The 27553-nt window shown below is 38.3% G+C and overlaps 1 protein-coding gene across 6 annotated transcripts in view; it reads right to left on the bottom strand.

Moving 5' to 3' along the window:
- MBD5 (methyl-CpG binding domain protein 5) overlaps positions 1–27553 on the bottom strand; it is a 105079-nt gene that overhangs the window by 74464 nt on the left and 3062 nt on the right. For 2 of the 6 annotated variants that reach the window (XM_082197273.1, XM_082197272.1), the window contains exon 1: positions 5266–5390. The exons of the other annotated variants lie outside the window; for them this stretch is intronic. The gene's annotated coding sequence lies outside the window, so the exon portion shown is untranslated. Of the gene's footprint in view, positions 1–5265; positions 5391–27553 lie in introns of those variants that run through there. 6 annotated transcript variants of the gene reach the window in all.

Genomic DNA, 27553 nt, shown 5'->3' with positions numbered 1-27553 from the left:
CCACAGCTTGAAAAACAAAATGCTACTACAGTGGTACCTCCAGTTGAGGATGGGATCTGTTCTGGAGGTCCAGTCGGATCCTGAGGTTTCTACAACCTGAGGACCATTTCTGCGCATGTGTGCGCAGCGAAACCCAGTCAAATACTTCTGGGTTTGCCGCTTTCGCATCCTGAAATTTACATAACCAGAGGGTTACATAACCAGAGGTAGTACTGTCCACACACATACACGTATATATCCAAAATATTAAGATTCACTTACAAGTTAAATGGAAGTTGTTCAGCAGTGATATGAATATAGCATACCAGGATTGTTTAAGTGTAAAAGAAATCTAGGTATATTGTTGCTATCAGTTGCCAATTGTAGGAACACCTGCTTAAGTGATTGCTGTACTGCCCATCACTGAATTAAAGTTTTAGTAGTTAATACAAACCAAACTGAAAACATTTAAAGCAAAGAAATATGAAGGTTTCAATCTCTAGCATTTCTTGATATCAATACATTAGATCAGTGGTTCTCAAAGGGTGTGGCAGGAAAGAATGGAAATTGTGGAGGGAAGATTCAAGATCAAAGAAACATTTAAACATTTCATTTATGCTGATGAGGAAATGAGTGTTAGTTTGTCTCAAATTAGAACTAATATAAATGAGATTACCCAGCAAAAGTAAGCTCACACTTCTCATTGTGTTCCTATATATACTTAAGGTACATATGTATGAGGCTCATTGATAATTATATTATGGGAATATTCATGTTCTTATGTAGCTACATTGTTTTATACTTTCTGGATGTCCCATGATCATATTATAAAGTAGTTGTGTTCTATGTCATAAATCAAACACTGCTAGGAGTTGTTTCTTATTGTTTTCCATGTATTTTTTTATCAATTAAAAATTCGGAATGGTGTGAGCCAATTTTTATTTTGAAAATTGTAAGGAACTATTACCCCATTCATTTGACAGTTAATTTTGTACTAGATGCTAAAAACACACTACATGTTTTATGTTGTTCCAATATATCATTGTGGCAATTAATCTCAGCATAAGGGTAGATACAAACACTAATATGTACTGTAACAGCTCCTCCACCATCATGGAGAATGAGAGCCTGAGAGATTCAAGACATACAGGAAGGAATGTGCACAACACACAGTTAAGTAACTATGGAATTCAATACCACAAGATGCAGTAATGGCCATCAACTTGGACGGATTTAAATAGGAATTGGACAAATTAATGGAGGACAAGGCTACCAATGGCTACTAGTCATGATGGCTGCTTACTACCTCCATTATAGGAGGCAGTATGCTTCTGAGTACCATTTGTTGGGGAGCACAGGCAAGGAGAGTGCTATTGCACTCTCATGTCCTGCTTTTGGGCTTCCCATAAGCACCTGGATGCCACTCTAAGAAGAGGAGGCTGGACTAGATAAATCTCTGACCTGATCCAGCAGTGGTCTTCATTCAATTTTCCCCATCTTTTCTTTCTCACACTGGACAAGTTTCAACCACATGCCTGCTAGTCACCCAGCCTGTGGAGATTTCAATACTTGACGGCTCAGTCAGTGCCAAGCTGAGTTGTTTTACAGGCTGAACTTACAGTTGTTATGTAATACAATACATACCAAATGAAAGGGCAAACAATTCTAATCTAAAAATACTAATTTGGTGGCAACAGGAGGATTGCAAACTCACTGACCTTTGGAAGATGGCAGATATATATCCACTACATAAGCCATTGCTGCCGTTTATATATCTAAGCTGGCTCTCGACTTTCTACCTATCCATGAAGCAGATGGTAAAATAAAGCAGAGAAGCCGCTTGCTGGGTCTCATTCTGAGGATTCAGTTTTCGGGCAACCCAACACTTCCTTTATTAAATGGGGTGCAATATAGTTTAGTGCCAGGGCCCTTGATTTGTGTGTAGAACCTTCCAAGTTCAATGCCCAGCACTTTATAAAAGGTGATGGGAAAGACTGCTGAAAGACCTGCTGCCAATCAAAGTAGGCAATGTAGAGATAGATTATTGATTATGATGATGATGATGATTTTTTAAAAAATCTGACATCGTATATGTCAGCTTCTAATGCCATTTGCTGGTTGTGCACATAATACTACCAGGGTTTTTCTGCCACTACCTACAACCACAAATCTTGGTTCTAGAACTGCAACTGGGTTAAGCCTATAACAGCCAAAGAGGAAACTCCTGGAAGAAAGAGGGGGAAAAGTAGGATGTAGTTTGTTTTCAGAGTGCATGGGATGAACACCCCCTTGGGAATGAAATACAAAGATTTGTAGATTGATTGTGAAACATAAAATCAGCAAGCTCATATTTGCTTCTACAACACTTTGATGTCAAGACAGATTGGTGGAATATGAATAGCCAGACCCTCTGATCCTATTTGCAAAGCTTTAACACTTAAGTCAAAAGAGCTAAACCTATTCTGATTTTTCCCCCTAGTCTAAGAGAAGTCCAGAAGATTTTTAAGAGCAACTTCTATGTAGCTTTTTGGGGAATAGCAAGAATAAGCATAAGTGCAGAAGCAAGGACAACAGTACAAAGACATTACAGTGACAGCACATAAATCTACCAATTCTTATCATTCTACATCATGAGCCAAATTGTTCACATATAATTTGTATATGCCATCATTTAGCTACAAGTTATATGAATTATTGGATGTCAGGGTGTGCTTTGGTCGATATTTAATCGTTCTTTAGCAATGACATTGTACAATTTACAGCACAAGGCGAGATGTGGCAGCTCCTAAAGGCCAATTCACAGATTACAGTCTTAATGAGGAACACATGTAAGCCACCCCCCTCTGCTTGCATTAACATCCAGAAGAATGGAGAAATTTCTCTTTCCAGTGACAAATATGTACAGTAGTCACTGGAGAGCAGCCTTCCCATTACCTTAGCTCTTTGCATGATCTTGGTAGGTAGACCTGGCAAGCAGTTTCCCAGGTGCTACAGCCACTGTTCATTTATACAAAAATCAGGGTGGATAAAAATCAATGTGGGGTTTTTTTAAATTTTTTTTTTTTAGATTTAGATTGGATTTTTTGGATTTAAATCAGATTTTTAAAATAAAATGCTTTTGGAAGGAAAATATTTCTAAAGATAGTTTTCTATTTAAGTTGCATTATAGTCCAAAGGCTATTCATCAGGAAACAAGGATTTGTTTTAAGTTTTTCATGTGTGCTAAAACTCATTTTAAAAAATCATTTAACCACATTAGATAACAAACATGGCTACATATGCTATATTTAAATTATTTAAATTGTTATTAAGGAAGTGATTATTTTTCTCCTTCCAATAAAGTACAGCAGAAAAGTTGTCCAAATATAAATAGTTAACTTATTAAACCTCACAATAATTTCATAATTATCTGTCTATGTATTTCTAATAGTATAACCAAATCAGTAATTTTTGATATGAATGAAACATTTGTCTGGTTGTAAATATGCAAGAATGAGTCTTTCTGTAAAAAAATTTGATTTAAATCAAGTCTTACTGTCTAGTGATTTAAATTGATTTGATTTAAAACAAATCCACCCTGTAAAAAATAAAAATAATGGAGCTAATGGATATTTAAGTATTAGACGTTTTAATACTATGAAGTCTGAATATATGATGACCACTTCACAAATCACATAGAGACAAATCAAGTATATAGCTGATTGGGAGCTACAGCCAATCAGGCCTTCCTAGTGGGTAGTACCAAAATGATACAAGGATTTGCATGCACGTGTTTGCCACTTTTACACTTTCAATATGTAGGCATGCCTTAGCACATTTACATGTAAGAAAGGCAATACACAAAATGGCCAAGATTTTCATTATGTTCAATAGGTCAGATCTGAGGACTAACAGGACTAACATTGTGTAGCATGTACTTTGGATAATCTACGTAGACTCCCAGCCACCAAATCTCAAAGTCTGGCTCTATTGGACTCTACCATCCTGAAGTTTAAGGTGCTATACTTCTATGTCATTACATGAGTAATGATCTTATTTGCAAAAATGAGGGTATGCCTCATTGCTTTTACAAATATCGGAAACAAGCCACAGCAAAAAGACAAAGATGGCGAGATACATCACAATAGACATATACATGAGACTCTCTTCTCCCTCCTATCTTTCTCATTTGCATCTGCTTAAAAGAATTCATCAAGCCGCCAAAAGTGAAACCATTTTTGGCATTTCTAATTCCACACATTTCTGGGCTATTCATGGCTTAATTTTCATTAGAAAAATGTAAATTTCTGCTCAAATGCCTAATTAACTGCCTGTGTTCGTTCAAAAACTTCTGTATGGCTCTGAATGAGTATAAGGGTTTTATATTGCTTTCTCGATATTGGTTGCCTACCATGTAATGGCAACCATAAAATTACAAACTAACTTATAATGTTTCAATTAGTCTTATCTTGACTAGAGAAAGAGTCACCTTAGGCCACAGGTATGAAATTATCAGACACAAATGTTACCATGTTCTAGAGCAGCTCAAGACATTCTGCTATAAAAAGCAACTTTCCTCCAAAATCCTAAAAGGGTCTAAGTATATATTGTAGCCAATACGGTTGAGGCGAAGCACCACAGTGTAATTAAATTTAATACTACTAAATAAAAGAGAATGCCATAGTGACTCATTATATTATCATTTTTTTAAATGATAAATACTTAAGAACTGTGAAATGTGTCAATAGGAACAGCTCCAAATTGTTATGAGTGTCCTGTTTTCACATGCAACAATTTACACAGATACTAAATCTGCACCAGTTCAAATTATCTTTCCTGGCTTTATAAATCAAGGTTTATGAAGCCAGGAATAAGTATCGGGTTTGCATTTGCTTCCCTTGTCTCCCCCCATCACACACTGGTTTGACAATCCATTCCTGGCTACTTCTAAGCCAGAAGCCCCAGTTACATCTAAACTGGGAAATTCTTGTCTAATCTAAATTGACTAAGATAAAAAGCCAGAATCATGAAGTCGGGAAAGAGTATCCAAGTTCTCTCACACATGTAAAAAAAACCAGGGTATTTTATCCCACTTGTGAGTGGGGGCAGCAGCAAAGGAACTGCTTCTGTAGAGCAGAACTGGTCAGTGTTTTGCTTCCTTCCTGTTCTTCTCTGGTGGTAGCAGTAAAAGCATTTATGACTACACATCGCTGCAGGGGATATGGGACCATGTTGGTGCTCCTGAAAGACTACTGTGAGTGGGTAAGTTATTGTTATCGAACAGCCTCCTAAGCTAGCAAAACTGACCTGGCCATTATTCCATTTGCCGGGTAGCGCAATGCTTCTCCCAACTGGCTGTTTTGGCATGCCTGGGTTTTAAAAGGCCGCCTGCATTGTTGTGTCACACCCCACTTGCTGACTATTAGACGCACTGACTCATTCGAATATCATAACAAGAACTTGCTGGATCATGCCAATGGCCTATCTGGTCCAGCATCCTAACACCATAATGGGACAAAGACAACACAACTGCCTAGCTCTTTGAACTTCACATGAGGCTCAACAAAGGCAGACCCAAGCATCATTTTGGTGCCTCTGGTTGGTGATGAGCCCTGGAGGTTCCTCAAGACTGCTGCCCTGCAAATGTCTCTGAACTGAAATATTAGTAATAGATTTTGTAGGGCAGACTGATTGATATGCTGCCAAAATAAACATAAAGCAGAAGAAGCAGTCTTGCAGAAACATTGAAAGTAGAAGTTGATAATAAAAATTATAGCCTATTCTGGCACATATAATTCTTTAATTGGACAATACCATATTTACTTTAATGTAATGCAGACCTTTTTTGGCCAAATTACGTTGTGAAAATTAGGATACACATTAGATTTGATGGCACATTAGATTCGTGTAAATACGCTATGCTATGCTGATTCCAGCTTTTGCTGTATCCACATAATGCCCTATGCACACCAAACCGTGACATTATACTGTAGGTAGGGGTGCATGGAAGGTAGATTTTTTTCAATACCTAATCTCATCAGCAAGCCTCTAGATATTGTACCACTAATAAGGCCTGGTGCAAGAACTAGGGCGCATTCTACCCCTACACCATATTAGAAACATATAGAAATAACAACTTGATTTATGTGCTTGCCAGAAGCTCTGAACTCAAGCCAAAGTACTCATAGTAGTATGCCATCATTTGCTAAAAGTTCCATATCTATCAAAGAGAATTCAGGAAATAAGTTTTAGCAACTATGGAAAACAACTGTCACCAGAGAACCTTCGGACATGTGCCCTTCAACTTCTGTTCTGGAAATGATTACAAATTTAGGGGGGTGCTTTACATTTACTTAAAACTCCTCAGTTGACAGGATGACTACTCCTGAGCTGTTCAACACCACCACATTAATGCTTAGCTGAGCAGGAATTTGACATCCAACCTTTCCAGCATTTCAGTTCAATATACCAGCCCTACATTCAAGTACTTTCTGGTTGCCATAGGTGACAAGCATGAAAGCAAAAATAAAGTTTGATGTGGTCAACTGGAATCAGGTCCTGTTGCCCAACTCAAGTCTCCCATCATCCCTTCCTTTCCCTCAAGTGACCTCCATGGCAGCAAAAGCAGCTGCTGGTGACCTGCTGGTGGAATACAGGGAGCTACCTTATACCAAGTTAGACACTGAACCACCTAGCTCAGTATTGTATGCAGTGACTGGCAGCGATTCTCCAGGGTTTCAGACAATGGTGATTCCAAGGATTTAACCTGGTACCTTCTGCATAAAATGAAGAAGCTCCATCACTGAGCTATAGCCATTCCACTCACTGCGTAGACTCAGTGAATAAAATGAAACTTACTGCAATGTAATCCATATGTTTTTTTGGCAGGCTAGTAGTTTTTGTGGTTTTATTTACAAGGTTGAAACACACTACATCTAAGACAAGCAGGTTCTATTAACCCTTTTACTTATGTGACACTTTCCCAAAAAATTATTTGATACACCAATGTTAATATAAGCCTGTGAGCACTATCAGCGATGACAACAAAAGAGGAAGTGTCCGGCGTTGAACCCTTAATTTTTTATTAAGTCTTTTACAATACCTGTGATATTAACACTGTAATTTACTTCTAGTTCTCTGGATAAAAATTAACGCAGCTTCAGTTGCAACATTCTTAATAGTAATAGCTTCAAATAACTATTAACTTAGACCCCATCTATGAGCAGTTTGAGACTGATGTTTTGGCAAATGTTGACACACAGACCAGGATTAGGAAACAGAAGGTTTTCTGTGCTATATCCAGCCTACCACAAATGGTGGCACTTCACAGTTGCCTGTGACAAATCACCTACGGTGGGTTTCTCATTCTTATGCAAGATGTATTGAGCTACAGGTCACCGTCTTTATATTTCAAATCCTATATATAACCCATCAGAGAAAAACAAAGTGACTATGCAGTTTGCACAGCACGTGAGCTCTTGTTAGAATTCTAAGAACCCTAGCTTCAGCAACACATTTCCATCCTTCCTGGTTTAAGAGGCAAGTCTGCATATGCAATGGGAAAAATTATTTTGAAATATTAGCATTTAAAAAAATATTCAATTTAGCTTCTGACTTCTTTCCTCCATAGAGAAGAAAGAGAGAAAGGAAGGAGCGGGCTTGCAGAAGGAGGCAGCAAGCTACCACTGGTGTTCCCTAAAAAACACCCAGCATACAATGTAGAAAGCACTCTTTTTTCCCTACAGAAAACATGGAATGTGGATTTTTGATGCATTTTTGCAGAAGGGGGCAGCAATGCTACCACAACTGTTTGGTGCACATGCCTCAAGACTTTTTTTTTGGGGGGGGATCAAATAATTCTAGATAACGCAGCACTGAACAGGTTGTCATACTTGACATAAATAATAAAATAGGCTATGTTCCAAATGAAGGAAAAAATATATGCAAGCGGAAAGAACCAAATATGCAGAGCTGGAATTTTGTTTGCTGCCTTACTTTACTTGCTTTCATCATTTCTCTTGCCAAAAAAGCCAAATTGCAATTTTCAACAGAATTGTGATTTGCCTCTTCAATTGAGGTAACTAGTATGGCAAAAGCAACCAGTGAGAATCCAGCTATGCCAGCAGTTCTTTTTCTTGGATTTCAGCCTTTATGTTGGATTTAACAAAGACAACAAGCATAAACAACAGTATGGCTAGTCAGTGGATTCCACATCTTTAAACATAGGTGCTGTTTTGAGGTTTACAATCTTGAATAATAAAGTCCTCAGAAACAACCATAGACATATTAGGTTGTGTAAATATACTTCAACTTAACTTCTTACAGCACACAATTGATTTATTCCATTTCTCTGAAATGATGACATGTAACATGTTTAACTTTCTGTTTTTAACATATGTCAGTATAATTTCACATCTACATAGAAAGTAACTTTTGCTTCCAACTGCTTCTTCTGCAAAAACATCAATCTAAGGAATAAAAACACACATTTTGCCCTTGAAAGGATAAATCAGTTTTGAATATAAAGGCTCAGAACATCTAGGAAAAGTCTGAACATTTCCCCTCAGAAACTTATTGTGAATGTCAATGTGCTTAGCCTAAAGAATGGGGAGGGGGAAAGTGGATTGTCTTGGGGAAAACCAGTACCAAATCTGTCCCTATTCTAAGTTGGGAGTAACAAAGCTGATTTTGAGGATAGCAAGAAGGACTTTAATGCAGTGAGAGTACAGCAAAGTGCTAGAATAAGTTAGAGTAAGGCTATCAAAAGTCTTATGCAAAATGGAGAAAGTGATAATATAAGGAATATATATATATATATATATATATATATATATATATATATATATATGCAGGTTTTGGTGTCTTCGGGTATATATATGCTTTCGCTTTCGTAGATTTTCACGGGTACAGGAATGCAGGTTTTGGTGTCTTCGGGTGTCTTCCCGTGTAAGAGTCGGGGTGTCTGTGCGACGTTTCGACGAGGTCTCACTCGTCATCTTCAGGCTGGTGCTTTCGGCTTCTTGTTACTGGAACAGAGCAGAGTCTGGTGTTTGAGTTCCTATAAATACTGTTGAGGGGTGTGGTGTATAGCCTCCAACGTTCTGGGCAGAGAGGAAGTTCCTAGATTAGTGTGCCTTTTCTTCTTTTGTTCCTTAATTACTTGAGGGATATCTTGGGTAGATTAGTGTGCCTTTTCTTCTTTTGTTCCTTAATTACTTGAGGGATATCTTGGGTAAATCACCCAAGATATCCCTCAAGTAATTAAGGAACAAAAGAAGAAAAGGCACACTAATCTAGGAACTTCCTCTCTGCCCAGAACGTTGGAGGCTATACACCACACCCCTCAACAGTATTTATAGGAACTCAAACACCAGACTCTGCTCTGTTCCAGTAACAAGAAGCCGAAAGCACCAGCCTGAAGATGACGAGTGAGACCTCGTCGAAACGTCGCACAGACACCCCGACTCTTACACGGGAAGACACCCGAAGACACCAAAACCTGCATATATGCTTTCGTATATATATATCAATGTGCAATACACATTACAGAGCAGCATATGCAAATGACACAGGTTCTGGCTTCAAATTCCTTAAAACTAAAATTACAACAGTGTCCGTAGGATAACAGAGGAAGAGATTGCATGTGATGAATGTGCACAAGTGCCGCCGTGTCTCATTTGGCTTTGTTTTAGTTGGGGGATGAGGACTAAGTGATTAAGCCGAAGAATTAATGGAGAAGATAAGTTTGAAGAATTTGAAGGTGGAAAAGGCAGCATTACCACACAGGTGTTCTAGGAAAGAGTTTCATGAATAAAAGGGCAAATGAGTGGAGAAGTTATTTAAGAGAGCAGATCGTGGTAGGGCAACTGAACATGGAAGAGCTGGAGGAGTGATGATGATTGGCAACAATATATCCAGGAAAATCTCCTAATAGATTCCCATGCTCCCTAATGTCACTAGCAACCGAGCTATCTGAAATTGATCTTTCTGAGGTTACTGATGAAGAACTGAAAAACCTACACCATAGAAACTAATTTTATATAAAGTAGCATAAATTTAATATAAAGGTACTGCATCACCTTTACACCAGAAAGCAGGTTATCTGGGGCCCCACGACACCCCAGCTACAATAGGGAGGACATCCCTCTCTTCCCCCAACTTGGAATGCAGTGCGGAATTCAGGCATCTTTTGTTATGCACCATATTCAAATATCATTACTCACTAGACCCCAAGGGAAGGTGGTGGAGTTACTACGGAGTTTTTACTGGCACGACAAAGAACGAAAATGCACAATAGATTTCTACCCTAATGAGGATCCACCTGACTATCTGTTTGGGACTTCAATGACTGTACTAAATCTGCCACATCCCCCACTAGGCAGAATGTTATTTTGGTAGTCAGAACCTAGTTGCTGGAGGAAGGAATTATCCTGCTAGCCAGGGGCTTCAACCTAGCAGTGCACAAATCCAACCACCAGGGTGAAAGTTCTTTCCCTTTCTGATAAGCATGACCTCACCCCTCAAACACTGAGCTAAATGCTCTTGCTTTCTCCTTTCATCCTATCACCAAGTGGGACTCAGCATATGACTCCGGCATTTCTCAGTGGCTGTGTACTCCCACTTCTGGTCAATCTGAATACTGCTCATGGCAGTTAGCATGTGGTGTGTACTGTCTTCTGACAAGTAGTATTGGTGAGGGATGAGAAGCATGGCAACTCATGACTGATGCAACAGTGATGCTATGTTTATCAAAGGTGAGAAACAGAGAGGAATTAGCTGTGATGGCTAATACTTGACTTTTACATATTTTTTAGAACTGGAGAGAGAGAAATAAGGTGGGACAAGTGGGAGGCAATCAGTTTGCTTATTTATTTATTTATTTAGGGTGTTTATGCATCACTTTTCATAAACAATCTGTTTCCAAAAAGATCCAAACAAAAATAAGCAATACAATATAAATGTAAAAAGCACCAACTAAAACATACTTAAAGGACAACATAAAAAAATCCATAGCTTAGTTCTGACAAAAGTTCTACTGTATCAGAGACAAGAAGAGGAATTAAAATATTATACTTTAGGACCAATGTGTTTTGGAAAAAAAGCATTCAACAATCTATAAACTCTTTTACAAAGTGATTTTCCTTTCTTTTCTTCACAACATCTATCAGTTAAATGTAGTTTAGTAGCACTCCACTCTTTCCAAAAAGTTGCTTCCAGAGGATGCTTTGAGAACAGTTACACAGGTCATATTTGTCATCTGGTAAAACAGGTGCAGCAGTATAGACGTATGGGACAGAACAGCAAGAGAAGGGGGGAATTATTTGAAACTTACTACTACTACTACTACTACTGAGCACCAGAAAAATATGAAGTTTCAAGGTATTAGAAGTATTTATTGTGAGTCTGTGGCACAAATATTATATATGGGAACTACTAGTAAGCAAGGGTTGTTAACTCCCAATTATTTATGATTAGCAAATAAAATTGTAAACAGCCTCAGCTTCCCCCACCTATATGTTATTAACATCATTTTTACATTTATTTATCACCCATCCAACAAACCTCTCTAGGCAGTTTACATAGATAATACAAAATACAATTTACAATAAAAAACAATTTTAAAGCAAAAAAACAACAACAAAAAAACTAAGCAGAAAGCCTAACAAAAAGCAAATTAAAACCAGCATAATGCACAGCATAAAAGGAAATGTAAAAGTCAGGCTTTGGGAAGGTGGACACAATGCAAAATTTGGAGCACTCAATAGGTAAGTATTTGGAGCACTCAATAGGGTAAGTATCTACCCTCTAGCCACCCTGCTATTTTTTACATTATTAGCCCAAGCAGCTCTCAAAAGCAGCTTACAATATAATACAAAAAGATGAATATAGTTATAAAGCCAAAATAATATCCCTAATATAATTAAAACAATGTATACAGCCATCTTTGGTGTGCCCAAAGGGACTTTATGGTCAGAATGAGAACCAAGACAAATAATGTCCCACACCCTCTCACAGTCTCTGGTGATCAGCATAGCCTGGAGAGGAAATCTTAAATACAGTTTGTAAATTTAACATCAACTTTAGGCTTTCATCCTTTGCTTAGGGGCATTTGTAGAAGCAGATCCATCAGCAAGGTAATGCTTCAGTCAGTACTTTGATATTTATTCATGATATCTTAGTCTAAACTTCTAAAAGTTTTCCAGTCACTTTAGACTTTTTTCAGTGGGGCTTGTTCCTAGGTAGGTGTGCACAGGATTGCAGCCTTAGGTGTTAAATTTGTATCATGTCTTTCCAAAAAATGGTGTTCAAGGGAGTTAACAGAAATAAATGAAAAGCAAGTGGCTTGATTATTTATCATTAATATTAGCAACAGGAAATAAGCAGTAAAAATTAGCAATGGCTATGTGATAAAAAATTACAGTGTGCCAGAAAGAGTACATCACAGTTGCAAGCACAGATGCATTGTTCATGTTTGAAGTCAAACAAGGTGATAATCCATTGTGAGCTTTGAAGGGTATATTCAGATGACTCAGCTCCCCCCACACTCCAGTCACAACACTTGGGTGAGGGATATGACTCAGTGGCTAACATGTGATAATTTGTGAGAATGAGGCACCTTACTTTCTAGGATAGTAGAACTCTATAGGATTCCCACCATATACAACGGCTGCAGATGCTACTGCACAGTTTAAAAACATATGTTGTCTGAATGCATCCATAGTCTTAATAGAATATAAAACCACATACATGTGCTTATTTTAACCTTAATTAGTTTATTATCTCACAGAACTGAACCTTAATTAGTTTATTGTCTTACAGAACTGAAAATGTCTAACTTCACATTATCTGAAGGCGCAAGTCATCTTACTAAAGAACAGTAAAACTAGGCTGTATTTTCACTGTATGTGTATGTTAAGATATGCAAAACGGGATCTTTAAGTGGGCTACAGCTAATGTTTGCCAAAGAGAACAAACTGGAGGCCACAATGAATTGACGTACACGATTAGCATCCTGTGTGCGTTGTAGGAAAGCAGGCTTATGCCTGTCTCACTACTATATCTCATTAATAGTAAAGGTACTGAGATGCATGTATATACATTCCAAACTATACAAGACCGGTTTCCACAATCTTCCCTAACCTGTCTCACTTAAGAGGTATCAAGCCAACACATCCCACAATGCTTGGGGGACATTTCCAGGTGGCTGATCCATGTCACTCTTTCCCAAATTACACCATTCTGTAATGGCCAGTGGAGGTTGTCTTCTTTTTTCATTAACCTAAGCTTTAGCTAGCAGCCATCCTCACCTGGATCCTTCCTCATATTCTTTCTCCTTCAAGCCATATTTATTTTCTGGACTAGTTGGGACATTCTATAGAAAGGTGCCTTTCTATAAGGGATGTTTTTCTGGCTTGTTTTTTAAACCAACTTAGCAAGCTTCAGAAAACCCAAAGAGGCAACTGGACCTTGACTCAAGGGCCGCCTAATGGACCATTCCATCACTGCCTTAGCCTTATGGGGAATAGGAATTTGTTTCCACACACACACAAAATATCCTGTGGGTAGATTATGTCTCCACAGTGAGCACCTTTGATGTCTCCCACCTTTCACAGAAATAACTTTGAAAACTTGGAATTGGCATTACCATTTTATTCCTCCTATTGCAGAACAAGTAACTACTGTGGCATAGCTTTGCAAACAGATTAATCAAAATATAAAACAATCTGAAGAACCTAGGACAAGCATAGACCACATAACTACGGTATATGTGCTTTTCAAAACAATGGATATCAACATTCAATAATATTAAATCCTCAGTACTACACCAATATTTAAGGCTGATCAAACAAATATCTTATTTAAGACAATCAAATGTGCAGACGTTTGTGGAGAAATGACAAACTGCAGTTTAGATTTTTTTCTAGGACTGTCTAAGCACGCTTTTCTAATAACAAGGATGAAAAGCTGAAAATGAAAACTGCAGCTAAACTATTATGTTCATTTTGCACATAGTCTAGTCCTTTCCCTGCCCACCTGCCTAATATTCTTAAGAGTGTCTCTTCTCCAGTCTTCAGAGAGTAGCTGGAAGAGGGGAGGAATAAAAAGGTCCTCCTTTCCTTCCACTCTGCAGTTTTAATCTGAAATCTTAGGCGCAGTACTGCGCCCAGAGCTCAGAAACTGCTTGCATTAATGAAATTCCTTGTCACAAAATGCACCTAGAACAATGGGGGCTTCGAACACTGTCCATGTTTATCTACCTGAAGCAGTTTCGCTTTCAGCCAACTTATACTGTACTATGATGTATTCCAGCAATTATGTGTCATTCTGAAACAGAATGGCCTGGTTTGCATATAATATTAAACTACAATTAGGTTTATGTGCCTAAACCATGGGCTTGTATGCTCTCCCGATGCAAATAAAGAGCTTCTGCTTTCATATTTTTTTTGAAAAAGATTTCGCATAATATCTGAACTGCAAACTGCGGTTACTTTTAAACTATGCGTCATTTAAAACAAGCCAGGAGCATTAACCACAGTTGAGCTGGCTTGATTCAAACAGCATAGTTAACAGCTTGCCCTGGTTGAGATATAAAAAAAACAAAGTGCAGTTAGCTGGGTGGGGAGGAAGGACAATACACTTGTCATCCTATAAACACCTACGCCAAAGTAAGCTTATCTAGACAGGTAGATGCATACATGTTCTAATTTCTTTGAACCTTTGCTGCTGCTCTTAATTAAAAATTAATTACTTGTTTTCAACTGTTTTTATTGATTTTAATATTTACAGTGAATACTGTAAATAGAAGTTTTGTTACAAACAAGTGGTATACAAATTTTGTTAAATGAATTAAGCCCCATTGTTTTAAATTGACCTTTGTCATAGAGAATAGAGGATACAGACGTAATTCTTATATAGAGAACACTCTCAGTGTCTTGGTCCAAAATAAAAGAAACCTCTAATAATCAGAACTTTAATTTCAGTGCAAGTAACTGCCAAGGAGTTTTAATTGTAGTTAAGTAAAGAGCATGCTAAAAAATAAAGAAAAAAGTTTCATAAATTTGTGGAAGAAGTTATAGCTTTTGTAGAATTGTTCTACCATTGTCATTTTTATAATTACTGGCATGAATATTTTTTCCTATTTCTAAAGCTAAATACTGCAGCTCTAATTGAGGTCTGAATGTTATAAACAGTTAGATGTCTGGCTTTGCCCTGCATTCTAATATAGAGCATAACAGACATGGGAAGTATAAACAGAACTTTTAACTAGATTATAATTTCTAATATGGCCAAGAAATCCTTCAACAATAACACTTCTAGCACAAAATCTGGAAGGGAATACTTTGAAAGAGAGCATACTAATAGAAATGACTAACCTTTGCTAAAATAACATTTTGTTCCAATTTCATGTTTCTGAAGGACAAGTTTTAAAACAAAGGTTATTTTCAATGAATGCTGAAAAATGGTGGCTTGAACAAAAAACCTCTGAAAGTAAATATAAAACTTTTCTTTAAAAACAAATGAAGAAACATTGGATGGTAATCAGAGAAACTTGTGAGCATCTGATGGAGTTTCTGCCCATGAATGGACGCAATAAATCCTTCTGGCTTTAAGCCACTTTCTCACATTGAACATCCCTCTAGAGGCACCGGGCAAATCCAGCTTTTTGGCAGCAAGCCAGGTCTTTATTTAGCCCACACTTCACATCATATATGACATCAGGTGTAGTAAAGGTTGCAAAAACAGCCTTGCAGGTCAAATTAGGATCACAGCTCTAGATGGTTGTTCAGGAGCCAATTTGTGCTCTGTGAGAGGGTGTGGTTCAAATGCGGGTCTGAAAATTCAGAGTGTACACAGGAACACCACATGCAGCCCTAGGGACCTTCTGTTAGAACAAATATTTTTAAAATGTGTTTCTAATTAGTACCCAGTACTAAATTAAATATCTGAATATTTCCACAAGTACACACAAGAGCCAGCACATGTTAAATGCACAACTGCAGCCAGTAATCCAAACAGCTTGTAAAAGACACTGCTCATGGGATGTGGCTTGATTTTTATTTATTTTTTGTGCACAAGTTTCATGAATAAAGCAGCTTTCAATAGGAAGTATTCCTTTCATGCTCAATTAAAAAATGTAGTTCACAACTTCATGGTAAATATTTAACACTAAAAACTGGCAACTGTATAGTGTATTGCATGGGTTCCGTTTGTGTTTGACTGTCACAATATTCCTGGAATCAATGAACACATGTGAACTGTCTTTAAATGTTCATGAGGAAGGAGTTAGGACACAAACATACTGAGAAGCACAATCCTATGTGGGTCAACACAGAAGTAAGTTCCATTGAGATCAAGTGTGAATAGAATTACTATGGAGACAGTCATCAAGCCAGTAATATACATGAAGTCCCTTTTGTTTGTGTGCCACTTAAGGCTACATACATTCCACTTACAATTCAACAATACCTTTTTACCAAACTCCAAACAATACCTTTTTACCAAACGCCAAACTTATGAGCCAGAAAAAATCCTATTTGTTGACATTTTGATATTTTATGAATTCATCAGAAAAGCTTGTGTATGCAGCTCTACTGCTTATAAGATAAGCAGTTTAAATTTAAGCAGAAATTCATAAATCATTGGCCAAGAAAGGTCAGTTAAGTATGAAACCTAATCCACAAAATATTACAAACCTAACTGTTTTCATTCAGGGTTCAGCTCTCCCTGGATAAAAAGGCTCCCTCCTTCCATGGAAAGCTAACTGAGCTGCTCCCAAAACATAAGGTCCATTTCAGAGATTGGGAGGACACAGTCTCAGACTCTCTGTTAGAATGGCAATATTCTTCCCCATCACTCCAAAAGAGAAAAATAGAAGACATTGGGGAAGGAGAAGACAGGATATAGTCTTCTGACTTACAGCTCTAGTTTCTAATCAGGGAGTCATGTTACCAGGTCTCTATTTTTTACTTCCAATCAAAATGTTGTCGAAAGGCATGTACAAAGAACTTAGAAGTTGGTGTCAACTGAGAAGAAAAGAAAGCTTCATAGCTTTTCCCATTCATTATTAAGTCTCTAACCTCTTGCCTTCCTAAAAAAATATTATTTTTTTGCTATTTTCATACAAATAATTCACAGCATCATGGGGAGGGGGCAGCAGCAAAACTTTGAATACTACCTTTGCACAACATCCCCCTACACCCATTCGTCTAAAATTTGGCAGGCTACATTCATTCAGCAAGCGATGCTGTGCTTGCCTGCTAATGTCATCCAATTCTGTCAAAAAGTAAAAATGCCACAGCAATTTGCTCATTTCTCCCCCTATATTATAAGAAGGTTTGGATTTTCTGAACCAAGGCTGTGCTTTGGATGCAAGGTGAAGTGGGTCATCCCCCCCAAATAGTCTGTCAAATCAATCCACTTTCTGAAGCAGGGTCCAAACTAAATATTGCCATCAGTGTAATAATAATAATAATAATTTTATTATTTATACCCCACTCATCTGGCTGGGTTTCCCCAGCCACTCTGGGCAGCTTCCAGTGGTAACCAGTTGGGGGCCTTCTCTCCCTTAGATTATAAACCTGTGGGCAGGAACTGTTTTGTTTTAATTGACTGTATGTAAGCTGCTCTGAGTCTTTTTAGCTAAAGATACATACAACCAGTGCTTGCAATACAGAAGTATTGGATCTCACTGGCAACAATGAAGTTACTCCCATAATATTTGTGTGCAAAAGTTACTTTTTAATTTAAATGTAAGTTCAAGTAAGGCTGCCATATGTCCAGATTTTCCCAGTGCTTTGTCCTAGATCTTAGGCACAATTTTGGGGTCCTCCTAAAAAAAAGCCAACAACATTTGGGGTATTCTGGTTTTTACTTTTTTAAATATGGCAACCCTAGTTCAAGCATATACACTTAATCTAGTATATACCCATTGATTTCAATGGGTCTTTTCTACTATTAATTAGTCAGAAGCATCCTCTTTCCCACTCTATTATCCTTGTCCCTGTTCTCTAAATCACTAGTCCATTATTATTTGATAAAGATATGTGACAAAATTATTGCACCTAAATTCTACCAATGCATCCATTTTATCTAGCAAGAGCATTTGCACAGCTTGTTGACAGCTGCTCTGCTTTTGCCACCTGGGATTGTTTTTCACTTCTTAAGAATAAAAGAAAACTCTCAATCTGAAGTTGCAATTTTACTCCAAGCCAAAAGTAGCTTTATTCAGATAGCTGCGTCAGTAAAAATGTAAGTGGTTTTAAAATGCATTTTGAGAAGGTATTTGATGCGGTAGTTTCCAAAAATCTCAGACAGATTAATCACAATTCATATCAATGGCATGGTGATTTAAAACTTCGGAACTTCTAAGTTTGTTATACATTAGAAAAGTTGGGATTCATTTACCTAACTTATTTAAGTTAGCGCAACATCCAATAGAGTTACCCAGTGAGCTTCCATTATTGGAATGATATGTGCTCACTGGAAAAGGTTCTTCTGCAAAAGGAATATTATTTTGTTCACAAAGCAATGGTGTTGGACACCATACATTATCCTGCATATAAAACTTTCCTCTTCCCCTCTGATTATTCATTACCACAGGGTCAGACTGAACAGACAGAGAGCAGGAGTAATGAAGAGTTCTCACAAGGGAGGGATAAAAAATGTGGGGTTCCATAAGCATCTGTATTCAGACTTGTGCTTGTTAACTTCTTCATAAAATTATCTGGAGTTAGGGATGAGCAGTGAGTTTTTCTGATAACATGATCTATCCTGGTAGTTAAAGCAAAAATCTCCAAAAGAATCTCTCCAAGATGGGTGAATGGGCAGTAAAACGACAAATATGGTCCAACTGTTAAATATTGCAAATTGGGACAAAAAACCCCAAACGTATATACTGAGCTTGAAGTGGCAAATAAAAAGAGAGATCTTAGGATTGTGATGCACAGCTAAATTAAAACATCCACCTAGTGTGAAAACAGAAAATTCCATATTAGAGATCATTAGGAAAGGTATCAGAAATAAAGCTACCTATAAAAGGTAAAGGTACCCTGCCCGTACGGGCCAGTCTTGTCAGACTCTAGGGTTGTGCGCTCATCTCACTCTAGAGGCCGGGAGCCGGCACCGTCTGAAGACACTTCCGGGTCACGTGGCCAGTGTGACATCGCTGCTCTGGCGAGCCTGCGCCAGCGCAGCACACGGAACGCCGTTTACCTTCCCACTATAAAGCGGTACCTATTTATCTACTTGCACTTAGGGGTGCTTTCGAACTGCTAGGTGGGCAGGAGCTGGGACCGAAAGACGGGAGCTCACCCCAAAGCTACCTATATCATAATGTATTTCTGAAAACAGCATCTCAAATAGGATACTGTAGGCTTGGTCAATATGCAGGAAAAGGAAACAAAAATATTCAAGGAGCTGTGGACACTTTCCTATGAGGAAAGGTTTCAACACTAGAGGCTTTTTAGTTTTGAAAAAAGGTGAACGGGGTGGGAACACACACATATCAGAGGTGTATAAAATAATGCATGGTGTGCAGAAAGTTGATTATTTTTCTCCTTTCATAATATTAGAATGCAAGTCATACAATAAATGGAGGGATGTTCAAGAAAGACAAAAGGAAGTATATCTTCAGACAGTGCATAGTTAACTAACCATGGAATTTACTACCACAAGATGCAGCAATGGACAATGTGGATGAGCAAAGCCAAGAGAGATGAGTTTTCAGGAGTGCTACAAACAATCTATTTAAAAGCCCACTGGAAGTCCAAGGGGAGATTTAACCTATCTACATAGACACTTGCAGGTGTGCTTGGAAGATGAGCTTGGCATCTTTCAAGCACACTTGCAGATGCCTATGTGTTTGTGCATGCAGCCTTGTCATGCATCATGTCTTTTTGCTGTTTTGAAGGTTTCCATGTTACAGCTATGCACTGAAAGAACACAGAGGCTTTAAATTTTTAACAAAATACTGTAAAATAATGTAGTTACTTATCTGCAAGTGTTGACACAGCTACTATAACCCAAGGTACTGTGACACTCACATGACCATATTCTATAGCAATCAAAGCACTCTTCAGGCAAGCAGAGTTATTTCCCAGACACAAAATATTCTGATTTGAATGCTGGGAAAATGTGATATCACTGCAGCATTCCTGCAACAAAAGTGCTACACTGAAGGAATCCTTATTAATTCATTGCACAGAATCCATATATACTGCACATGTATGATTTGAAAAATTATATTGAGGAAATGTCAAAAGATTTTAGGCTTTAGGCTGGGTGTGTCTGCATTCTAGGAGAACTAACCAATAGCTGGGAGGATTCCAGTGGAACTCAACAGAGCCCTAGTAGCCATGCCTCTGCCAGGGGTGGGGAAATGCTCAGTCTGCACCCACCTCTCATGTGCCCACCTAACCAGCCCTCTTTAACCAATGTAGCACCAAGCAGAATGGGAGGACTGAAGGAGGACATCCAGTTGAAATACCTGTGTACTTGCCTGTGCACAGGTGGTTAGAGAAGCTAAATGACAACCTACTGAGCTCTGACAAGATACTCAACACACCAGGTGATGTGTTCCCTGCAACAGGGAATTGGTAGCAATAGCTGGCTACCTTAGTTTAAAGAAGGCATAAGCAAACTCGGCCCGCCAGATGTTTTGGGACTACAATTCCCATCATCCCTGACCATTGCTCTTGTTAGCTAGGGATGATGGGAGTTGTAGTCCCAAAAACGAGTGGAGGGCAGTGTTTGCCTATGCCTGGTTTAAAGTGTATATTTTAATAGGACTTTCTGAATCGTATACCACAAATTTCATATAAATTTACTTTACCAACCATCACTAGGACTAACATCGAAGCAACTCCCAAGCAAATTAATGCCACAATCTTGTATTTGTCTATATAGGGTCAGTGAGCGAAGCCAGCCAACAAACATTCATTAACAACTGTTGAATTTAAAAGTGACAATAGTTTATACTTTGCAAGTTCTAATATTTCAAATGAGTACTTATTTGGAAATATATCTGGTGAAATGAATCAAAACACACAACTATTTGGAAGTTTGTGATGTTATTTTTAAGTTGTAAACTTTTGTATGTAACATGCATACCATAGTCTCTCACTTAACAAAATATATTGATGCCATGCTTCTTCAAATAAATCCCATTTTCCGTTGATAAACTGTAAATGAGCAAAGCGTTTGGTGGCAGATTAAGTAAACAACAAAAATTTGACATGTTTTTAAAAAGGGCTCATATTTCAGGCTGTGGCTGCCCAGGAAAGATCTTGGGATTGTGGAAGATGGCTCTCTGCGGGGGGGGGGGGGTAATCCACAGTAATGTGGAAATGAAAATCACAGATTATGTGCAAGGAATTATTAGGAAAGAGATAGGCTATAATGCAGCAACTACATAATGCCATATTTATTTATGATGTTGCTATGCACTTTGCAATACTGCTTAGTTCTGGTTGCCCCATTCTAAAAAGAATGTGGCAGAACTGAAAAAGAAACAGCATTGTAAAATGAAGGACTTGATGAGCCTACAAGAAAAGGCAAAAATATGTGAGGCTTTTTAGCTTACAAAATGACATTTCAGAGGTTTCATCACACATTGATTTTGTGACTGAAGTTTCTAAAAATTTAACTGCATGAAGCATGGCTAGATGAAGCAACTTTCCCTTTCTCCCCTAATAATACCACTACTAGCAGTTATCAAATTAAATATATTGGTAGTGAGCTGAGGAAGAACTGAAAGAAGTACCTATTTGCAAAGCACATAATTATTGCGAATTCACTATCAGAAAAATGATGGCACTTTTTCCAATAGCTCTTTAAAAAGAGTAAGAATCTCTTGTGAATGATTTGGGGAGGGAGTGCTTTATTTGGGGAAGGACATGCTACACAACACTACTTAAAGGATCAGAGTGCACTCCTTCTAGATCCTTTCAGTGGTAAAAGAGCACTTCAATTTTTTGAGCTGGTCTCTTGCTTGTTTCATAAACTTTACTATGTTACCACGGATATCCTTCTGTAAATCCAAGAACAGGGTACATTCACATTCTTTGGCCCTCCACCAGCTATTAGTATCCTGAACGCTGATATTTTTAGTTACAGATAGGTAGCCGTGTTGGTCTGCCATAGTCAAAATAAAAAAATTCCTTCCAGTAGCACCTTAAAGACCAACTAAGTTAGTTCTTGGTATGAACTTTCGTGTGCATGCACACTTCTTCAGATAGATGGTATCTGAAGAAGTTGCATGCACACGAAAGCTCATACCAAGAACTAACTTAGTTGGTCTTTAAGGTGCTACTGGAAGGAATTTTTTTATTTTGGCTGATATTTTTATGCAAGGATAAAGTAAGTTTACCTTTCCCCTCTTTAGGCTTCACAGGTGTCCAGATTTGGATGTCCTGATTTTTATTTTGGACTATAGGATTAGAAAAATACATGGAAGACAACCATTATAATATGCTAGTATAACCTGTGTATTGTAGAACCAGGATACTCCATTCCATCCGATTGATTCTTTCAAAAGGTTGGAACAATCAATATTCCATGCCCACTAACCGTGCTCAGTCCTTACATTATTTTGGAGGGTTCCCCTTTAGGGTTTTACTCCTTTTTCTTCCTTCTTTTTAATTCTACAAACTTTGGGGGTTTCCCAGGCCTAGTGACATTTTCCTCTTTTTTTTCCTGGGTACATAAGGATCCAGACTCAGAGAGTAGGTTTATATCTGATATAATGGTATGCCCATTATAGAATTATGGGAGTTCTATACTGATTATTGACTAGAGCAGGCATGGCCAAACTTGGCACTCCAGCTGTTTTGGGACTACAACTCCCATCATACCTAGCTAACAGGAGCAGTGGTCAGGGATGATGGGAAGTAGTCCCAAAACAGCTGGAGGGCCAAGTTTGGCCATGCCTGCTCTAGAGTCTTTGCAAATTCTAGACTTCATCTAATTTGTTCCATAAACGGCTCAGAACCACAGTACCTCAAGGACCACCTCTCTTCACCTGAGGACGTTATTTGTGTGTCTCCTCCATCAGAGGTCTGGAGGGTGGCAACACAAGAGCGGCATTTTCTGTGGTGGCTCCCCTTTGTGGAATGCATTTCTTAGGGAGGGTCGCCGGGCACCTTCATTACATATCTTTAGGCACCAGGTGAAAACGTTGTTTATAACCAGCCCTTTGGTTGATTAAATATTCCATGGCCTTTTGAATATGTTTGTGGAAGGTGGGGTTATTGGTTTGTTTTTCTTTTTGTTCATTTTTCATTTTGTGCTTCCATTTCATATTTTTATGCTGTGAACCACCCTATAATCTTCAGATGGAGGGTGGTATACTAACTAACTAATTCCGTTAACAATGACAATTTTCCATCTGTTTTCTATTCTCACTTTCAAGAGATGTTAAATGGCAGAGAGTACTAGAAAAAATTAAGGAAAAATGGGGTTCCTAGCTTTTTTTCAATATGCTGGAGAGCACTGAAGAAACCTCTTTGATTTCCCCCTCTTAGAATAAGTGAAATACTTTCAAAGATGTTTTTATGAAAGATGGTCTAAAGTAGCCTTCTCCAACCTGGCGCTCTTTGCATCCTTTCGTTCTACAACTCCAATGTTCAGAAGCCCGCAATATCAGTTATCAGGATAGTTGGAATGATTGGTTGGGAAAGGCTGATCTACATAATTAGACAATGATAATTCTGGCACACACTGGTCCATGGGGTCACGAAGAGTTGGACACGACTGAATGACTAAACAACAACAACAACGATTCTGACTAAGACCCGCAAAAAGAAGTGGACTACAAATAAGTAAATTCATAATTTTGTTTGTACAAAACCAAGGTTATTACTAGATTTTAATTTAATATAAATGCTAAATAGTACAGTTTTCTATTCTACCTGAATTATAAATGATACATTTCCCATTGGTAAAGCAGTAAAGTTTAGGTTTGATGACAAACTATGTATATAGTTCTACCTGGCTTAAAAATTTCTGGGAATTTTAATAATTGTGTCCTTGTCTTCTCATGTTCTATCTAAATTTTTCTTATTGACATCAAAATGTTTGCATTATTTTGCTACCACTTAGCAACTATTTCCACTCCTTCTTCTCACTCTTCTAGCATTTTTTGCCCCGCAAAGCCAAATTACCGTATTTTTTGCACCATAACACTCACTTTTTTCCTCCTAGAAAGTAAGGGGAAATGTCTGTGCGTGTTATGGAGGAAATGTCTACGGGTGGCATGCCTACGGGTTTTCCTCCTCTAAAAACTATGTGCGTGTTATGGTCGGGTGCGTGTTATAGAGCGAAAAATACGGTACATTCTTCAGTCTGCTGACTTCCAGCTTTCTACCACCACACCTGTATATCCTAAAATTTACCTTGCTCATTTGGTATATTTAAATAACATTCTTCATTTCACTTTGTACTATTATCTTTTCCTTAGCTTTAGCAAGCCACGATTCAGAAAAATAAATGCTTCAGTGAAACAGAACAAGGAAGATGTCATGGCACTTGCTGCACTAGAATTCTAGAGAACCAGAGTTGCAAGGCCAGAAAAGCCACAACTACTACCTCCATAGGCTCTTAGAATGGGGGGAAGGCATACAAAAGCTCTAAGGTTGCAGAGTTTTGAGCTTCTGTTCCTCTAGCCCAGATATCTTGTGAAGACCCTTGTGAGTTGATGGTTCTCTGAGAAGGCAAAGAGATCCATACTTAGTGTGCCTAATTACTGAATGATGCAATAATAGATTGCAGCAGAGCCTGACTACTCTGCTGGATACAGGTTGCTTTCAGGGATAGTAGCCACCTAATCTGTGTCCATCAATGGGCTCTCTGAAGAGTAGCCACAGCACCACTGAAGACATCCGAGAACATCTGTGAAAACCAAAATAAGTACCCTGAACCTCATCACAATCTTCAGCTTGGTAATTAAAACAGATTAAAACTGAAGAGAACACACATATAATTTTGCACCTGGAATGTCACCATAGTGCCCAAAGTTCAGTGTGCTCTAGGAAACATATCCACATATACAATCTACCCTTGTGAGGCAATTGGAAAAGGTTCGGTGTGCAGCCTTCCAGAAGAAAAGAACTTTAGAAGCCATGTGTCAAATTTAATGCCATTCTGCAACGAAGACTGATATAGCCAAAGGAGCTCTTTAGAATATTGGGGTGGAGATTAATAGCCCGAAAACACAAGAGCTACTAAGGTTGCTAACACTAAAGACCTGACAAGTTGAGAAAAAGAGTTATATAAATACTCAACACAGATACCGTTGTAGGCAAAGTGGGAGTATCTTCTGGAGCACGGTAATATCAAAATAAGAAAGTAAAGCTATACAAGGTTGATTCTGGTTAGTAAATCCCTGGTCCTGAATACTACAAGGGGTACTTGACAGTGAATAAGAATAAAATCAAAATATGAGATTGAGGAGACAGTGCTGCTTGCATTTTGCATCCTAGCTAAGGCAGGACAGAATGGGGATAGGAAGCCCTCTTCGCAGGTAAGTATTAACTTTCTGGTTCCTAGTTTCCATGAAGAAGACATCCAGAAAAAGCTTAGGTGTACCTAAATGTTTCAGCATTTATTCCAATATCTAGAGAATGCCCATCCAGCACTATATAAAAATAAAATTTAAAGGATAAATGTTATATTTAACAAAGTTTTGAAAAGTAAGTCATACTTGATGTAATGATTGATTGACGCTGTCAGCTGATGCAAACAACTATTTCTATTTTTTTAAAAAAGGGGGGGAAAGCAGTGATCATGCTCAAGGAGTGCAACTACACAAAGGAAACTGACAAGGTTTACTGCTAATAATTGCTCCTAATCAGACTGCAGCCTTGGTGAAGGATTCCTGAAAGTTTATAACAAAAAGATCAACTGGAGATCAAGTGAATGTATCAATAATATGGCTATACATTAGACTTCACAACATCAACAGTGGCAGTAGAAACGTTGGTGTTGTTCAAACGTCTTGGGCAGGGGTCTGCAACCCGCGGCTCCAGAGCCGCATGTGGCTCTTTTACACCTTTGCCGCGGCTCCGGGGCGGATACTAGCGAGGGGAGGAGGCGCATTATAGGCCCCGACACTCCCCACTGTGGCGGGCGCTGTACTGGCTGTGATGTCGCATGGGGGCGGTGTGTGCATTAGTCACGCACCGTCCCAACGTCACCTTCCCGCCCGCTGTCAGATCAGAGGGCAGCGGCGCGCATGCTTTAAATGTCACAATGGTTTTGCGGCTCCCAGGTGTTTTTTTTCTTTGGAAACGGGTCCAAGTGGCTCTTTTTGTCTTAAAGGTTGCAGACCCCTGGTCTTGGGGGAAGAACCATAGTTCAGTGGTAGAGCATCTAATTCACGTGCTCATGGTCCAAGATTTAAACCCCAGCATCTCCAGATAGAGCTGTCTGAAACCCTGGACAATGTGGACAATGTGGGCAATACTAAGCTAGATGGGGCAATGGTCTGACTCTGTAGAAGGCAGCTTCCTGTGTTCTTTAACAATACCAGATGAGTGGGCTATAAATAATTTTTTATTATTATTATTATTATTATTATTATTATTATTATTATTATTATACTGTTTCCTAAAGGCTACTAGCAAGATTTCATAGTATGACTGACAAAATAATGTTCAAACTATCATAGAGTATAATCTAGGGGAACAACTAAGCAGCCCAAAAAACCCTAATAAGCTTTAGAAACTCTAAGCACTCAAGGCGCTTGAACTTTAAAGTGGCACTGGAGAATTTAGCTACACAATGCCTATCAGGACAGACCTCTCCTCACTGGATTGGCCAAGAAATTTTTTTTTTTTCACAAGCAAAATAGCTTTGGCCCACTCTCAATGTTTGCTGCAGTTGCACGAACAACAGGTGGAATGAACCACCAGCAAAACCAGTGCAAATACCAGTGTTTAAAGAACAAGGCTGAGCTGGTTCATAGCTTTATAACTGACATTTAAAAGCTGAAACACTATTTTTACAACACATAACCTAGAATATGCGTACAGAATGTGCATATAATCCGAACAGCAAGTTCCCATCCATGTTTATTGAAACTTACAAATCTAAATGGATCTTACTTCTGAGTAAATATATATAGGATTCAACTGATGAAGTATTGGGACGAGATGGGAGAGATGCTTTGATTCAACTGGCCCTAGACTTTACCATAGCTTTCCCAGCTGTAAGAAATCTTAGTATAGATGCATTTTAAGAATTACAGGTACTATTTTCAAAATATGTTTCCTACGAAGTCCTATTCATGACAAATTAATCTGTGTTGTATGGTTTAAGGACTATCACCAAAGTGATCTCCAATAAACATTTCAAAGGCCTTATGAAGATGTGTTAATGAGGAGTTCCTTAAGAAATTTTAACGATAAAACCAGGCAGATTTTCCTGTGCTACTTTACCAAGTTCACTCTGTTCATGCCCCCCATATGTTTTCATCAAAAGGTCTTGAACAAGCCAATTTCTTCCCCAAACAGATGTATAATACACAAATGTATAATAGCTTATATTGTTTCCCAGCTCTACCTGAATATGCCAGGGATTGAACCTATAAACCTTTTCATGC

The sequence above is a fragment of the Podarcis vaucheri genome, assembly GCF_965113315.1.
Source record: "Podarcis vaucheri genome assembly, chromosome: 1".
Lineage (NCBI taxonomy): Eukaryota > Metazoa > Chordata > Lepidosauria > Squamata > Lacertidae > Podarcis > Podarcis vaucheri.
This window is presented reverse-complemented; position numbering and strand designations above follow the sequence as displayed.